The sequence below is a fragment of the Engystomops pustulosus genome, chromosome 4 (genome assembly GCF_040894005.1).
Source record: "Engystomops pustulosus chromosome 4, aEngPut4.maternal, whole genome shotgun sequence".
Classification (NCBI taxonomy): Eukaryota; Metazoa; Chordata; class Amphibia; order Anura; family Leptodactylidae; genus Engystomops; species Engystomops pustulosus.
The window spans coordinates 146,232,375-146,248,227 of NC_092414.1; positions in this window are offsets into that span (position 1 = coordinate 146,232,375).

Below are 15,853 nucleotides of genomic sequence, written 5' to 3' on the forward strand. Positions count from 1 at the left end.
TGGTGCATGGAACATAAGATGGCTATAGACAAGATAAACTATTGCAATGTTTCCCACAACAGAACTAATATAAATTATTAAAAACACAAAAAATAAACACATATTTTTGTAGGATTTATCCGTAAACCCTAAAAGGACAAACTCATTTATTAAGGAGTGATTGTTTTCCGAAATTTCCATTTTTTTGAAGAAAGTTCTGCAAAACAAAATAATTATAATGCAACACAAGTAAATTCTGAATATTTCAATTATCTTCAAATTCAGGGAGTTCTGAATTTCTATCTTTAAACTTCGATACATAAAATCGGTCAGCAACATTTCACAGCAGCTATGTGTTTATAGTTTTTTACTAAACATTGCATGGCTTGGACAGGTATATGACTGGTGTCTGTGCGGGTATTGTGTCGCAAGCGATCAGATTTTGGCACAGATTTCATGCTTTCAGCTTTCGTGCGTGCCGTTGGATGATCCGACAGATCCGGACTGAGCGCGGCATTTACCATATTTTTTGGACTATAAGACGCAGTTTTTAGCAAGAAAAAATCTTGCTAAAAAGTGCCTGCGTCTTATAGACCGAAGGTCAGGAGGATCCAGCACTGCCAGACCCTCCTGACCGCTGTAATGGAGATTGGGTGATGCCCTGATATAGAGCTGCACACCATCACCCAGAGAGGAGAGGCTCCATACTGCTCTCTCACTATGCCTACAGGTACAGGAACTGCGGTGATGTCAGAATCATGTGACATGCTTCTTACATCCCCACAGGATCTGATACTGGGAGAATGGGGACACATGCTGTGCTGGGACAGGGTAAGGAGAAGGGAAGTATGTGTGCGTGTGTGGGGGGGGAGTTCTGTGTGTATAGCTGAGCTGTGTGTGTATCTGTATGGATGATGCAGAGCTGTGTGTGCTGTGCTTTAGTGCGACCAACATAGATATTTTAATTGGTGTAAAATATATTTTTCCTTTTTTTGGAAGCCTAAATCTGGGGTGCGTCCTATAGTAAGAAGCGTCTTATAGTGCGAAAAATACGGTAACTTTCAAATTGTGTCGCAAGCCATGCACTAACATGCGTCGGGAAGGTGAACTCCGGGGGACCTAAGCGGGGAAGCGACACATGCAGAATATCGGGCGCACGATCTTAGTGAATCGTGCCCGATGAACTTCGTCAGACAGGTAAGTAAATGTGCTGGCAGTGCTGGAAAGTTTTTTTTTTCTTTCCAAAAATGTCCACGTCTAGTACGAAAAATATGGTTTAAATAAATCTAGTCAGGTAAACTAAGAAGATAATAGAAATGCAAAAGTAAATAATAATACAATTGAGTACACTTGAAAATTTAATTCATTTCTTTCAAGGCTTTATCTAAATTGGTTTATCCTTAATTTTTTAATTACTCATCCAAGAGGAAGTACTGTACTCCAGGAAGATTCTAGCTTTTTTGCTGCCTGAGGTGAAAACTGAAACACTGCCTCCTCCACCCCCCAAAATCCTAGCCCTGATCTCCTCCTATATTCCGCCCACTGAATTTACATACACATCTTTAAAGTGATCTAAAACCTGATTAAAGTATGCTGACAGCATTGCCAATAATATCCTCGCAAAGCACCACAGATCACGGACACCTTATGACTGACACTACACGGGGTGACGCTGTCTCACACACTAGGATCAGTCAGTAACACAGACATTGGTGACATCTGGTACCTTACAGGTGACATCATCAGGAAGAGAACTTCATTACGATTTCTTCCACCCTAAAGAACTTATATACAGCCCCCAATTAATTTATATACATAACCACATATACAGCACCCGTAATTAAAATCTGCCCCCATAGATGCAACCTCCAACTTTAATTATATACAGTATCCCATAACAGCTCTCCCTATAAATTCCCCCTTTTATTTAAGATCTGACCTTCCATTATAATCCACCAAATTAAACTTTATACAGTAACCCATCAGCCTCCCCCCAGTTCAATTCATATTCATCCCCCCATAAAAAGCCCCCTCCACCGCCAGTTAAGTTATATGAAGTACTCATTTATAGAGAAGCCCTCCCCAATTTTAACCCTGGGCTCCATAGTGAGTCATCACCCTCTGAACAGGAAGTAGGGACTGGCAGCGGCAGATAGGTTTTCTTTTCTGGTGAATTTCCCTCATCGAAAACTACAATATTCTGCAGCCTTTCAATCAAAATCTAAAAACATTTCCTACAATTAAGGTCCACATATCTTCTTTCCATTCCTTATAAAACGTACTCATTTAATAAGTTTTTGTCCAATTTATTCCACACATTTTAATTCGACTATTACTTACCTTTTACTTAGATTTAACTCTCATCCTTGGTGATTGCATGTAAATTTTAAGTAATGTGTGGGCTTCCCCTATACTCGCCAAGGTCTCCAAACTTGAATCTTAAAGCATACCTCCAATTATAAAACAACTTTTCACACATCAATAGGAAAAAAGGAGTGACTAAAGTCACTCACAATCTTAAGCTATATCTAGCTCTGGCTATACGTCGGTAAAACTTACTTTCATTCCCTTAATGATAAACCTCCGAAATGATTCTACTGTTAAGAATTAAATATAATTAAATATAAAATAATAATAAAAAATATAATAATAATAATAATAATTATTATTATTATATATAAAATTAAATATTATTATTTTAGGCCAAGTTACACAGGGAAATCTTCACTGTATTTAATACTACATTTAAGCATAAATTAGCATTCATTTCTCCTCCATGCAGAATCCATTCCTGGTTTTAAGAAGGAACCAAAAGCAGCAAAATCTATCCACTTAAGAAGACCTAAAAAACTATAAACATTGAAAATGTCTTGCTGATATTTGCGTCTGGATTCGTTTTTGTGCAGTTATATTTGTAATACACAGTATCTATATACTAATATAATACTCACTATCACTTCAAAAAAACACATTATTAAACAAAGCAATTCAATATAATGTTTGAAAACCATCTTCATCAATATAAATATTCTTTGCTTGAAGTGATTTATATTTCCTCTATTTCCCTACAGTATTTAATCCTCATTGGATAACTGAATTTCTGAGGGAATTATACATAATGAATCCCGGCATCATTAACAATTACTTTTATTTGTTAATGGGCAGGTTTTTTTTATTGTTTTTTTTTCTATGTGTTTTGGAGATAATATAAAATAATACACTGTTAAAAAAATAAAGTGAACACTTAAAGAGAACCCGTCATGCAAAATAACCCCCCTAAACTAAATATATTTTCATAAACTGCCATTAGAGAGCATTGCCTCTATCCCTTCATTGTCCCTCTACATGCCTGTAAACCTAAGCAATGAGGTCCTAAAGCTGTATGCAAATGACCTGTGAAATGTCCAATGAAGCATTAGCATATTCAAGCTGTCCACTCTATTCATGAGTGGGAGGCACAGCCACACCCCCAGTGCGTGACTGACAGCCTGTATAATTGTGTGAGGCTGTATAATGATGTGAGGCTGTATAATGATGTGCTTCCTGGTGCTGGTGGCCTGCAGCCTGTGTGTGCATGTGTGTGTGTATAGGAGAGATACTAGGCTCCAGGCAGCCATGTTACAGCAGAACATGTCAGATTCATGTGTAGCTCATGTCTGTGTCTCTCACCTGTATATTAGGAGGATGCAGCATGTCAGCAGATGCTGCACACACACTAACCATGCTTTACTATACATTACACACAGACATGAGCAGGGGGAGGAGAGGGGAGGGGTAACAGGGGTGACATCACTGCCTCTGACCATGTGACCAGCCTCATTTACATGATAAAAAATAGATGATTTTACAATGAATAATGTATGAAATGACTAGATAAAGGCTGGGATGGGATCCTTGTGAGCTGCTCCAACAGGTAGAGGTGACAGGACTAGGGACACAGACCTGATGACAGGTGTCCTTTAAATAACACATCCTAGATCTGAATGAATGAAACATTCTCATTGAATACTTTGTTTTATACAAAGTTGAACGTGCTGACAACAAAATCACAAAAAAAATCATCAATGGAAATCAAATTTATTAACCAATGGAGGCCTAGATTTGGAGTCATTCACAAAATTAGTGGAAAAACATACTACAGGCTGCTCTAGCTTATGTCTGTAAAATAAGACAAAATGAGGCTCATTATTGTGTGTAGCCTCTCACACTCCAGCCACATGGGGTCTAGCATTGTCCTGCATTAGGAGGAACCCAGGGCCAACCTCACCAGCATAAGGTCTCACAAGGGGTCTGAGGATCGCATCTCGGTACCTAATTGCAGTCAAGCTACCTCTGGCGAGCACATTGAGGGCTGTGCGGCCCTCCAAAGAAATTCCACCCCAAACTATTACTGACCCACTGCCAAATCGGTCATGCTGAAGGAGGCGGCAGATCACTCTCAACGGCGTCACCAGACCCTCTCACATCTGCCACATGTGCTCTGTGTGAACCTGCTTTGATCTGTGAAGAGCTTAGGGTGCCAGTGGCAAATTTACCAATCATTGTGTTCTCTGGCAAATGTCAAGAATCCTGCACAGTGTTGGGCTGTGAGCACAACCTCCATCCATTCTCATGGAGTCGATTTATAGCTGTTTGTGCAGAAACATTCACATTCACTTAAAGGGTTAACAGACTTAATAGAAGTTGTTTTACATACATAGAGGTGTGTAGTTTCTATAGTATGGTAATTTATGCGCATACTATTTAGACCTTTCAAAGTCACTTGATAGCTGAGTTTTCCCTTAAAATGGAAATTTTGGCAATTTTCAGGCAAAGATGAAAATTACTCTAAACCTTAACCGTAATTGGATTTTTCATAACTTCCACAACAGCAGTGAAAGAAGGGATTCTTGCCCCCAGGGACAGGAAACAACACGGAATGTTTCAAAAGGAGGACCTTCCGCTTCTACCTTAGTAAAATCAGAGTAGTGTAACATAACCATTAACAACAAACTCAGTTTATAAGAAATATTAGCTACATTAGAAAAACAACTTTTCCATGAAACAAAAAAACATTGGAGGGAAATTCCCGTGTCATTGTGGAAGTTGGAGAGGAACCTTTTAGGAACATTTTAGGGCACCTTTTAGGCTGTTGACAAAGATATTCCTGCTCTTTCCTTGGAAGGACTGGAATTTGGTCTTACCCTCTCTTTTTGACTGATCGGGACGAAAATGTTTCTGGTTACGGAAGGATTTCCTGTGGTTGAAGAATTTTGTTTCCTGTGGGAACCAGTTCTTTTCTGACATTTTTACCAGAAAATCATCTAATCTAGATTCTGTCTCCTTCACAAGGAATTCCTACAATGTTTTTTGACCCTGTGTCCACTGACCAAGTTCTTAACCAAGTACATCTTGTAGCTGAGTTAGACAAAGCTGATGCTCAGAAAATTTTATCATGTCGGCTGATGCATTTAAAAAGTGATAGGGAGGATAGAATGGGGCACATTTACTTACCCGATCCTGTGGAGATCACTAAAGTGAATTGTCTGACGATAATGCACTGTGCCACTATTCACTTAGATTGTGCGCCCAATATCTTTTTTTTCCAGGAGTATGTAAGTGCTCAGTCTTGCGACACAATTTGAAAGTTAAATCCCGTGCTCAGTGGATCATCCAACGGCAACCCCCCTCCCATTTCTGTTGCATGAAAGCCAGCGCAGCTGCGCCACAATCCAGTTGCGTGAAACACAATCCCCAGTTAAATACCTGTCACAGCGGCACAAATCCCGAAAACTTTGGAAAATCCGACAAAAGTGGAGCCGCGGACCCTTAGTAAATAAGCCCTAATGTCTTCTCTAGGAGTAACTGAAATCGGGTGTTCCAGCTGATCTAGCCGCATCCCCATACATCTAGCTGTGCAATACTGGGCCTCAGCATAGAAGTACTTGACTCCAAAGATCTTTTTTTAGATATCCCGGCAATAGGGGCATCCACCTTTGGGAACTTATTCCAGCACAAAGCATCTTCCTCAGCGAACTGGTTTTTACGTTTAAAGGAATCTGAAAGCATTAACCATTTTTTTCAGGGTCTTTCTATTATTCTTAATCATACTGGAAATATTATCATGTACTGGAAATACTTTTATCCTTTTTTCTCTTAGACCCTTAAATAACTTGTTTGACAATGGTTGTACTGGATCTTCTAAGTCCATTATAGTTCTAACAGCTCTAAGTATGCCTTTCACATCCTCAAACTGACACAGACCCTGACCAGACAACTCTTCCTGTCTTTCAGTCTCATCTTGAGAAAAAAAATGTCACCCTTATCTACTTTCTCAAATGACAACATAGGATCCGGCATATAGCTAGCACCTAATGCTGAACTAATCTTATTTTTAATATATATCTTATGGCTAGACGTTAAGGAAGGTGACTCATCTGCCAACACTGATTGAAGGTAAGAGTTCTCCTTATGGAGACTTTGCCAATTAAGGCCGCCTTATAGGCGTGTGGAGACTTAAAGCCAGATGCTCCACTAGGGTATTTTGAGAAGTGTGCAAATACATTTTACAAGGTGTTAAATGGAAACAATGCCACTTTTTGCTACCTTGAAAGGCAGCCCCCCTAACACCAAGTATGACCTACAAGAGATCTAAAAACCTCTTAAGCCCAACCAGTATATCTATTCCAGGATATCTATCCTTGGAAAATGTATTTGCATACTTCCCAAAATTCCCTAGTGGAGCATCTATGACTTTGTCTCCACATGCCTATAAGGCAGCCTTAGTTGAAAACCTCTCCATAAGGAGAACTCTTACCTTCTGACCCTAGTAAATAGCCTCTCACACAGCCAAACCAGTTCACTATGCTGTAATGAGGACTTAACCAAGTACAAACAGGGCTGTCTACAGTTGGGAGTCTGACCAGATATACTGGTTTGGATTAATCCCACATCATGTTTTTAGACTTCTTGTAGGTCATACTTGGTGTTGGGGCTGCCTTTCAAAGTAGAAAAAGGAGGCAATGTTTTCCATTTAACACCTTTAACAAAATTTAACAAAAATTTATTTGCATACTTCCCTAAACTGATTGAATGCATTTTGAACATAATTGGGCACATTTACTTACCTGTTAACGTCGCAATCCCCGATCTGGAATGTCTGCCTATCATCATATGGATTATATGGACATGTAATATGAAATGTGCTGCAATTCACTAAGATTGTGCGCCCGATATGCTGCATGTGTCGCTCCCTGCTCAGGTCTGCCGGAGTTCACCATCTTCTTCCTGATGTATGCAAGTGCATTGGTTGCTACACAATTTGAAAGTTATATCCCGTGCTCAGTCCGAATCAGTGGGATCGTCCAACGGCCCGCCCCCCCCCTTTTCTGACGCATGAAAGACAGCGCAAAATCCAATCGTCCAATCGCAAAATCATCTTCTTAATGCCTGTCCCGGCGGCGCGATCCCCGAAAAGTTGGAAAACCTGGCGAAAATGCGACTGCGGGACCCTCAGTAAATAAGCCCCATTCCGTCGGAAAACCTGACGGAAATGCAGCCGTGGGACCCTTATTCAATAAGCCCCATTACTAAGGGTCCCACGGCTGCATTTTGGATTTTGGCGCATCGGCGCCAGCTTTCATGTGACAGAACTGGGGGCCGGGCCATCGGATGATCCGGCGATTCGGATAGAGCACAGGATTTAAGAGTAAAATTGTGTCGCAAGCCATGCACTTACATACACAACGGGAAAAAGATGGTAGACTCCGACAGATCTGATCGGGTAAACGACACATGCAGGAAATCAGGCGCACAATCTTCTTGAATCGTGGCAGAGTGCTGTCAGCACCTGTCCAGCAACCGTGCAACCACAACCAGACTTGGTGCTAACTGTCAGACTAGGTAAGTGATGGCAAACTCACCATGCGACGTCCCTTGGGCTAAGGCCCTGCCTAAAGCAGATAAGCTGCCCTGGCAAGGGCAAACCCACTATCAGGAACCTAACTGACAGTCCCTGAGCAACCCTACAACATGACAGGGAAGACTTACTTCATCTGGCAGCTGCTGGATGGTGGAGCAGACAGGTAACCGGAATACAGATATAGACCAGTTTTCACACTGGTACACAGAACCCGAAACAAGACTGAGACAGGTAAGTGGGGTCACACTAGGAGATAAACGATACTGAGAGACAAACAACAGATACAGACAGACAAGCGGAGTCAAAAAAACTGGGTCAAAACCAGGATGGTGGCAAAGGTACAGAATCGTATAGCAATAAAATGGTCAGTAGGCAAACAAAAGTCAATGCACAGAATAGCAAGAAACGCAATAGCAAGAACACTAGAGAACACGGGAGACTGAATAACCAACACCCAATGAAGGGCTGGGCAGAATATAAAGCAGTAATGGACAATACCTCCAGCACTGACAGGCTCAGCAGTCCATCACTCAAACCGCAGCTGCAGACAAAACGAGTTCCAAGCAGGGAGGGAAAGAAGCACTCACACAAGGACAAGGTACACGACAGCTGTTATGCGCTCGTGGCGCATCATCTGGCTTGCTTGTTCAACACACAATGAAACAGTGTGGCTATTTGAACTAAACAAGGCTCACCCCTAATTCCTACTAAAATTCCTATTGGTGCCTCGCGGCATTGCATTGTTTAATCCTAATACAGCTCCTGTAACATAATATGTCTCACAAGGCACTGCCAAATAGACAATACTGTAATAAAAGTACACTTACTGTATACTGATCGCATATTGCAGGCTCCTCTAAGCAGCATTCACCTATCCCGGCGGGCAGGCTGACGCCAACCCCAAGATGGCGCCGCCACAACAGCAAATAGCTGCAGGTCCGCGCTGGACCCTCTCAAGATGGCGTCAGCCATGGAAGGGGTGTTACTGATATCGCAACAGTTATTGTAAGCTTCTGCATAGAGCTGCATGTGGAGCTCGGCAGTTCCCATGGGGCCCGCAAACAACAGATAAGAAATACTTCTGCGAGAATGAATCAGAGCCTGGTAGGCTGATTGATTTATAGGATGACACGGGGTGAGCGATATTAGGTTATTCAGACAAAACATTACTATTAAAATGTTGCAATTCTTTGGTACAAATTTGGAGTATTGAGGCCCTTAGGGAGAATAAATTCTTCCTCCCATAGACAACTCTCTCTCCATGAACTATTGAATGGTGCAACATTTTTCTTTTTTTGACATAAAACTTGACATGGACGTATGGAACATGAGGAATTAGTTAATATACCATTAAATTAAACTAAACAAAGGGTGCATCCGGCTTATATCATTCTGGACTTTTCATAGAAACTCACTGATATCCAGTCTGTCATTAAGCGATATTGGTCCTAAGGCTCTTGTCTGTAGTATCCATCTGCCCTCTTTTTGTAATAGGAGGCAATGTCTGTCGCCTCCTCCTCTCAGGATGGGGACTCGTTCTACACCTGCCAATCTGAGTGACATCGGGTCTGAATTGTGGTGTACTCTGATATGTGCACTCAGCCTCGGGGCTCCATTCTTATGGATCTAATATGCTCACTAAAGCATGTGTTCAATTTCCTTATGGTTTTGCCTATATAGAACCTCTCACACATGCAGAAGATTCCGTACACTTCAAAATCTGTTTTGCATGTAATTAAGTGTTTCATCCTTATGGTTTGTCCACCCCATATTATCTTTTTTATTTTGATGAATTGTAGTGGGATTGAAAACACTAGTCACCCACTCAGATTTTATTGTCCTCCCTCTCCGATTAGAGGTCCTCTGGCTGCTGTTTCACCTAGTTCTTTATCTGCTTCAATTATGTGCCAGTTGGACCTTATTGCTGACTTTATGATTTGTGCCTGAGGTGTAAAATCAAAAGAAAAAAACAAATCTATCGTTATTTCCTTTAAACTCTTTTGTTTACATGGATTTCACTGTATTAGCTCTCTATTCCTCTTAGTTCTCTGGAAGGCTTCATCAATAAGTATTTCTGGATACCCTCTGGCTATTAGTTTTGTTTTTAATCCTTGATTGCATTAAAAAACTTTTCTCTGTGTTATTGATACAGGAAACTCTGACAAATTGACTGTACGGTAAGGGTTTCTTCACGTAAAGTGGATTATAGCTACAATAAGGCATTTCTGGCTATACTCTTTCGAAAGACTCGTGTCTCTTTCCCTCTTTCTCTTCTACTAAAACATCTAGAAATTCCAGTCGGCTTCCCCCAATGTTGTATGTGAAATACATGTTCATTGTATTTTGTGCATTTAGATATGCCACCATTTCTTGAAACTGCTGGTTAGAGCCTCTCCATATTATGAAAACATTGCCCACATAACGTTTATATACTTGCATATTCATCAAGTAGGGGTTCTTTTCCGAAAATATGTTTTTGTCTTCAAATATGGCCAGAAAGTGGTTAGCGTTTGTGCAGGAGACCGGAGTCCCCATCGTTGTACCCTCTCTCTGGCCATACAAAACATAATCATGCTGAAACAAGTTATGTGTCAGTATAAAACGTAGTGCATTGCAAACAAAACCTGTGTATTCCTCATTCTTATTTGCCTGAGTATGCACTGCTTGTATTCCTGTAAGTATACGTCAATAAATTGGAACAAAAGGAGAAGCTGTGGAGAGTGCCGTTCTACTGTTTTGTATCACTATTGGGACTTGTTCACTTTTAAAAGAATACCACCGTTTTTTTCCAACATATATTGACTTGACAATCAACATGAAGCAGACTACAATATTTTATGACAACATGCATACAGAGTAGTGCCACACAGTGCATACACCCTTTCTCTTGTGCCTTGGTTTATAGAAGTATGAAATAAACCTAATTGTCATGGGTGCTCCCACGACCCACGTCTCAGGTCGCAGGCTCACCCATGCCCCATCACCCTGAAACACCTGTCAGGGTGCCTGTGTCTGTTCCGGTGGTCAGGCGTGCATGTCCCCATCTCCTAGAGTGGGTACGCGCCGGCTCCAGAACATACAAAGGGCTAGCGCACCTTGATTGGCGCTGGCCATTTCCAGAATCGCTTATAAACCAGCCTCTACCTACACACCCTGCTGGATCTTTGTGCCATTGAGAAAGCTTTGTTCCCGATTCCCTGTGCTTGTGTTCTGAATTCCCGTTGTGACCCTGGTTCCATTACTGACTACACTCCTTTGCTGCCTGCCCTGACCTTCTGCTTCAACCCTGACTCTGATCCTGTGCTGCCAGTCCTGACCTCCTGGCTGTCCCCGACTATGATTCTGCTCAACGTCTTTGTACCTTGCCTTGGCTATCACCGGGGACAAAGTCGCTCCTGTGGAAAGACCTGGTGGTACCACGCTGCAACAAATCCAACCTGCTTTGCAGCGGGCTCTGGTGAAAGCCAGGTATCACTTAGACTCCGATCCCAGGTGTCGGCTTACGTCATCATTCGCAGTGGTCCAGTGGGTCCACTAACCTTGGTGTCCAGTGGGTCCACTACCCCTGGTACAGAGTTAGAAGGCATGTTCGTGGTCGGGGACAGGCAGGAGTTCGAGACAGGCGGCAAAGGTTCAGGGTCAGAGGCGGAGCAGAAGGTCAGTGCTGGCAGAAAAGGATCAGAGTCAAATGCAGAACCGGGGTCACAACAGGACATACAAACACAAGCGCACGGCAGGGAATCATGGGAGAGCCCAGCTTCTATCTAAATTCGGGAAGCCAGCACCAATCAGCGGTACACTGGCCCTTTACATGTACAAGCGCCGGTGCGCCCTAATAGGCGGGGACGCTAACGCTGGGAAGCTGGGACGGGAGCAGAAGCGTGAAGAGGTGAGTGATGCCAAGGGGAGCGGGCACCACAGAGAGGGGCACGGGTATGCCTGCCACCCGGGATGTGGTTTGCAGGAGCACCCGTGTCACTATAATTTACTAATAAGCTATCAGTCCCTAGTTCTGTACCCTAGTTCTGTACCTGTTATGTTTGTGCCACTGTATCTGATATTAGGATAATAAATAATTTTGGGAGATCCCGTTCTTACTATAGAAAGACATCTGTCAAAGCTCAGAGCAAAGTATGGTGCTTGAGAAGTACAATTTTGGCAATTACTTACACTCATGTCATTATAAGGAATATTAGGTGTAGCAAACTCACTCTTGGGTCCCAGCACTTACCCCGAGTCAGGCTTCGTGATAATATTCTGTGTAGTTTTAATAAAAATGATTTAAAAAAATAAAGTAAAAAGTCATTGGACATCTCTGGCTCCACACAACTGTTTTTGGCACCTGTGAAGTGCTCACATAAACTGCTGCCAGTTCAAAACCACCATAGACCTAGCTGGATGCCTGAGTGACTGAGCTGGGTGGCTAAAGTAAAGTAAAGAGTAGGTCCTATTTTAGGCTGAGGTGTCGCTCAGCATCCCTTGAATGAGGAGTGTGTGCTTTTCCTGGATTCCAGCCCGGTTAGAGCAAACAGTCCTGTGCACTTAGGCTACACTCACACGAACGCATGGCGAACTTATGTACGCCTGCAAGCTTGTGGGCAGCCTTACCTCCCTCTTGGACGGCAACGGCCGCATGGAGAGTTATGGACATGTCCTATCTTTCCCCTTGTTACGGCCCGTATGCTGTGCATTTCTACAGAGAGGCACTGAAAGTATGTCCTCCAGGCTACAGCCTGTTGGGCATACGTTCATGTTAATGTAGCCTTAGTTGTAGGATCTAATAATTCGATTCCCGGTTTATTCTTCTAAATGAAAATCCCTCTAAATGCCTGTGAATTAAACCTAGCAAATGATATTGCCATCCATATTCACAGTATACATTCAATTGTTGATTGATTGCTCAAGCAAACAATGTCCTACAGCTGTTCTCACAAGACCTTCACTATGACTCGGATGAACAGGCACATCCTTCCTGTAGCTCAACGGAACATAATATATTACAGTGATTGTATCTTTCCTACATTTCTTTTAGTACATTTTCAAAAAGTCATTTGTTCTGTAGAAAAGAATTGAGGACACTAAATATTTCTGACCTCTTCCTTTTTTGTCTTAATATTTCATATATTTACATTTTTACAATCTACAGAATTGGAAATTACAAACAACACGTTAATTCAGATATTCAGTTTCATTTATAATTTTGTAGGAGAACACCAAGAATAAGTTGCTGTTAATTCATTATTATTTCACCAAGAAAGCAATTCTATTGGTAATAGACATCCTTTCCTCTACTACTGTACTATAGATATTATTGTCGATCACTGGTAGGACCGCCTAGATTACTGAGCAGAAAAATAAAAGGATAAATAAATTAATCTTTTCCACAAACTATATATTAATCTGCTCAGCTCCCCTGCTCTATTACATTCTGCTGCACCATTCAACAGGTTTGCTTTAGTTGATAAAGAAAGGAATACTAGCTATAGTGGGGCGATGAACTTGCATCACACTCGCAAGTGTGGAATAGGCTAGTCTAAAAATTAAATTGGATTAACATTAACATTGTTTAATGCAGGTGGTTATAAACATGTCAGGTAGTAAAGAGATTGTAAAACAAAAGATTCGTTTTTTTCTGGTTTATACATATTGGGGCACATTTACATACCCCTCTGGAGGAGTTCACAGAAAGAGCATTGTCCGACTGGAATGCACTGTGCCGCGATTCACTAAGATCATGCACCCGATATCCTGCATGTTTCGCTTCCCCGCTCAGGTCCGCCGGAATTCACATTGCGACACAATTTGAAAGTTAAATCCCCCGCTCAGACTGAATCTGTCGGACGGCCCGTTCCCCACGATTTCGGTCACATGAAAGCCAGCGCAGTTGTGCCAAAATCTGCGTGCGACACAATCCCCTGTCACAGCGGTGCAAATGCTGACAACTTCGGAAAATCCGGCGAAAGCCCCATAATTACCAAATAAGAGGATGGATCATACATAGGAGGATCATACAACAGTGCTCCCTGCAGCCTAGTGCTCGTTGGTGACCACGGTACTTGGTACTAGGGAATGGAGGCATTACCATTTATAGACACTGGAGACCCTGGGATTTAGTTTTCCAACACCTGAGGTAAACCTTGAATTGGCAGGGTGTTGCATATATATATATATATATATATATATATATATATATATATATATATATATATATATACTGTTTATATACTGTAAGTACATGAAGTATATATACTGTATGTATGTGTATGTACTGTACGTGCATATAAATTATGTTTATATGGTTACTTTACTCATACCTACCAACATTTGTGAAAGGGAAAGAGGGACAAAATGATCCCCCTAAGCCACAGCCCCAATCACTCCCTGGCCACGCCCCAAATTTTAGCCATATTATAATAATGAAAATCATCTCAATTAAAAAAAAAAAAAATTTTCTTCATTGGGATTTGATCCCAGAACCTGCAGTGTCCATGTACAATATTGACACAGCGCCCCAACCAACTGAGCTATAATCTCTGTGATTATCTAGGTGTAGAATTTTGGTAACTAAGAACTATGACTACTGTTACACTGTGACACAGATTTAATGCTTTGGTATATAGAGAGGGATCTTCTCAGAAATTATTGTAATTATTGAGACTATTATTATTATTATGGAGATTATTATTATTATTGAGATGATTATTATTTTTACTATTATTAATAATCGTCTCCATAATAATAAAAATAATAAAATTTATAATAATAATAATAGTCTCAATAATTACAATAATAATCTCTGAGAAGATCCCTCTCTATACACTCACCGGCCACTTTATTAGGTACACCTGTCCAACTGCTCGTTAACACTTAATTTCTAATCAGCCAATCACATGGCGGCAACTCAGTGCATTTAGGCATGTAGACATGGTCAAGACAATCTCCTGCAGTTCAAACCGAGCATCAGTATGGGGAAGAAAGGTGATTTGAGTGCCTTTGAACGTGGCATGGTTGTTGGTGCCCGAAACTGCGGATCTACTGGGATTTTCACGCACAACCATCTCTAGGGTTTACAGAGAATGGTCCGAAAAAGAAAAAACATCCAGTGAGCAGCAGTTCTGTGGGCGGAAATGCCTTGTTGATGCCAGAGGTCAGAGGAGAATGGGCAGACTTGTTCGAGCTGATAGAAAGGCAACAGTGACTCAAATCGCCACCCGTTACAACCAAGGTAGGCAGAAGAGCATCTCTGAACGCACAGTACGTCGAACTTTGAGGCAGATGGGCTACAGCAGCAGAAGACCACACCGGGTGCCACTCCTTTCAGCTAAGAACAGGAAACTGAGGCTACAATTTGCACAAGCTCATCGAAATTGGACAGTAGAAGATTGGAAAAACGTTGCCTGGTCTGATGAGTCTCGATATCTGCTGCGACATTCGGATGGTAGGGTCAGAATTTGGCGTCAACAACATGAAAGCATGGATCCATCCTGCCTTGTATCAACGGTTCAGGCTGGTGGTGGTGGTGTCATGGTGTGGGGAATATTTACTTGGCACTCTTTGGGCCCCTTGGTACCAATTGAGCATCTTTGCAACGCCACACCCTACCTGAGTATTGTTGCTGACCATGTCCATCCCTTTATGACCACAATGTACCCAACATCTGATGGCTACTTTCAGCAGGATAATGCGCCATGTCATAAAGCTGGAATCATCTCAGACTGGTTTCTTGAACATGACAATGAGGTCACTGTACTCAAATGGCCTCCACAGTCACCAGATCTCAATCCAATAGAGCATCTTTGGGATGTGGTGGAATGGGAGATTCGCATCATGGATGTGCAGCCGACAAATCTGCGGCAACTGTGTGATGCCATCATGTCAATATGGACCAAAATCTCTGAGGAATGCTTCCAGCACCTTGTTGAATCTATGCCACGAAGAACTGAGGCAGTTCTGAAGGCAAAAGGGGGTCCAACC